Source organism: Cottoperca gobio, chromosome 17 (genome assembly GCF_900634415.1).
Source record: "Cottoperca gobio chromosome 17, fCotGob3.1, whole genome shotgun sequence".
NCBI lineage: Eukaryota > Metazoa > Chordata > Actinopteri > Perciformes > Bovichtidae > Cottoperca > Cottoperca gobio.
Genome location: NC_041371.1, coordinates 1,583 through 4,727, shown reverse-complemented (window position 1 = coordinate 4,727; position 3,145 = coordinate 1,583). Strand labels below are relative to the sequence as shown.

Sequence of the window (3,145 nt, the reverse complement as noted above, 5' to 3'; positions counted from 1 at the left end):
CTCTCTCCCGTTCACTGTGACTCTCATCCATGTTTTCTTCTTCTGTGTGTTTACTGGCGGATAACGTTTTTCAGCTCATGTTAAACATAATACTGCCACCTGCTCTACCGGAGGACACTTTACACTTTTTAAAATTAGGCCTTTCTTTTTGAAATGTTAAAAATACGGGAAAATATTTAAACGGGAGGAAAACGGGATAGAAGTAAAAATACGGGATAATCCCGGGAAAAACGGGAGGGTTGACAGGTATGACCACCCAACTGGTCTGTATTCTGAAGTTCTGTCTGAATTCTTATCAAGTTTAGTCCTTAAGACTCTTCAGTTGAAACAAAAGGCTGCAGCACATGTATTGACAAGAACTAGGAAACGGGATCATATTACTCCTGTATTGGCTGCTCTGCACCTACAAAGCCTTTAATGTTCGGGCTGCATCTTCTCCTAAAGATCTCATAGTACCTTACGAACCAACTAGAGCATTGCGCTCCCAGACTGCAGGGTTACTTGTGGTTCCTAGAGTCTCTAAGAGTACAATGGGAGCCAGAGCCTTCAGCTATCAAGCTCCTCTCCAGTGGAACCAGCTTCCAGTTTGTGTTCGGGAGGCAGACACACTCTCCACATTTAAGAGCAGGCTAAAGACTTTCCTTTTTGATAAAGCTTATAGTTAGGGCTGGCTCAGGCTTCTTCCATTTTGCCCCCTTTAATTGGTTTCTTTTAGGAAGTTTTTCCTTGTGCGATGTGAGGGTCTAAGGACAGAGGGTGTCGTATGTACAGTCTGTAAACACTGAGACAAATGTGTAATCTGTGATATTGGGCTCTATAAATACATTAAAAAAGAAAGAAGAAAAAGGAGAATAAACTGTAGAAACAGCAGGTCAGGTCAGAGGTCACGAGGAAGTGCCGGCACAAATGCCAATAGTCAGCTGACTGTAAAACAAGCATCCTGTTGGTTCTCACTGCTAATTCTATTTGAGACAGTTAATGTGTGTGTGTGATAATCTGCAGCAGGAACAATGTGTTTCTGAACTTGCACTAAACTCTACATTCAGAACTATGCATTTGTGAATCTCTTTAAAGTGTTTACTGTTTGTTAAACAAACTTCGCTTTTGTTTTTGATCATTTCTGAGACGATGACGAACAACACACTGATTCTGTAATCTGGGACACACACATTATTTTATCAAATCTATTGTGTATGGAGTATTTTTCTTAAAATGTGGTGACGTGTTTCTGGATTTCAGGATTCTTTTAGTTTGTTTTAATTGTCTTCTAACATCTTGGCACTATGTTGGGAATAAATGTTTTCAACATGTTATCTTAATAATCCATATACAAATGATATGTGAATCCGGTGAATCTAAAACGTCTGCAGTTTGTCCAGTAAAATGAACAGAGGTCACAGAAATTAGACACTTAGACAGCCAAAAAGAGAAAAAGATGAAACGAGGATAAAAACATTATTTTATGGGTTTTATTAAAAGTTTCATTGTGACACATCAAACAGGAAGTCGTCATTTGCCTTTCTTTATCTTGGACACTTTCTCTTTCCTCTTCTTCACGTGTTTCGGTACTTTGTTTTTTCTTTTTTCTCTCTGCGTTTCTTTCACCATCTTCTTCTTCTCCTGAAGGAAGAAAACACACAAAATGAAACAAAGTCTTTTTCTAGTCTCCCTGTCTGCTTCTGTGATAAAGAGAGAGAAACACCTTTTTGTCCTTCTGGGCTTCCTCACTCTGCTCCTGCTCCTGCTCCTGCTCCTCCTCCTCCTCCTCCTCCTCCTCTGAAGATGAAGACGAAGACTGCTCGTCCTGCAGAAGAGCAGGAACCTGAGGAGACGTCACACAGTCAGCCAATCAGAGGAGACGTCACACCAGTCCTCAGACTACATATGCACACATATATATTATATTATATTAATATATATATCCATCCATCCATCCATCGTCTACCGCTTATCCGGGATCGGGTCGCGGGGGCAGCAGCTCCAGTAAGGAACCCCAATCTTCCCTTCTCCGGGCCACATCCTCCAGCTCCGACTGGGGGATCCCGAGGCGTTCCCAGGCCAGAGAGGAGATATAATCTCTCCACCGAGTCCTGGGTCTTCCCCGGGGTCTCCTCCCAGCTGGACGTGCCTGGAACACCTCCCTAGGGAGGCGCCCAGGTGGCATCCTTACTAGATGCCCGAACCACCTCAACTGGCTCCTTTCAACGTAAAGGAGCAGCGGCTCTACTCCGAGTCTCTCACGGATGGCTGAGCTTCTCACCCTATCTCTAAGGGAGACGCCAGCCACCCGTCTGAGAAAACCCATTTCGGCCGCTTGTACCCGTGATCTCGTTCTTTCGGTCATGACCCAGCCTTCATGACCATAGGTGAGGGTAGGAACGAAGATCGACCGGTAGATTGAGAGCTTTGCCTTCTGGCTCAGCTCTCTTTTCGTCACAACGGTGCGGTAAAGTGACTGTAATACCGCCCCCCGCTGCTCCGGCCAATCTCTCGCTCCATTGTCCCCTCACTCGCAAACAAGACCCCGAGGTACTTAAACTCCTTCACTTGGGGTAATGGCTCATTCCCTACCCGGAGTAGGCAATCCACCGGTTTCCTGCTGAGAGCCATGGCCTCAGATTTGGAGGTGCTGATCCTCATCCCAACCGCTTCACACTCGGCTGCGAACCGATCCAGTGACTGTTGAAGGTCACAGACCGATGATGCCATAAGGACCACATCATCTGCAAAGAGCAGCGATGAGATCCTCAGGTCACCGAACTGCAACCCCTCTCCTCCACGACTACGCCTCGATATCCTATCCATGAAAATCACGAACAGGATTGGTGATAAAGCGCAGCCCTGGCGGAGGCCAACATTCACTGGAAACGAGCCCGACTTACTGCCGAGTATTCGGACACAACTCTCGCTTTGGGCGTACAGGGATTGGATGGCCCTCAAAAGTGACCCCCTCACCCCATACTCCCGCAGCACCTCCCACAGTATCACCCGGGGGACCCGGTCATATGCCTTCTCCAGATCCACAAAACACATGTAGACCGGATGGGCGTACTCCCAGGCCCCCTCCAGGATCCTTGCGAGAGTGAAGAGTTGGTCCGTTGTTCCACGACCAGGACGGAATCCGCATTGTTCCTCTTCAATCAGA

The 3,145-nt window shown here is 46.5% G+C and overlaps 1 long non-coding RNA gene across 1 annotated transcript; it reads right to left on the bottom strand.

The window, feature by feature from the left end:
• Positions 1-1,455: 1,455 nt before the first annotated feature.
• Positions 1,456-1,970, bottom strand: LOC115022936 (uncharacterized). The gene is made up of 2 exons (XR_003833970.1): positions 1,703-1,970; positions 1,456-1,620 (listed from the first exon to the last, which is right to left on the bottom strand). It is a non-coding gene; the product is annotated as an uncharacterized LOC115022936 (long non-coding RNA).
• Between the last annotated feature and the right edge of the window lie 1,175 nt (positions 1,971-3,145).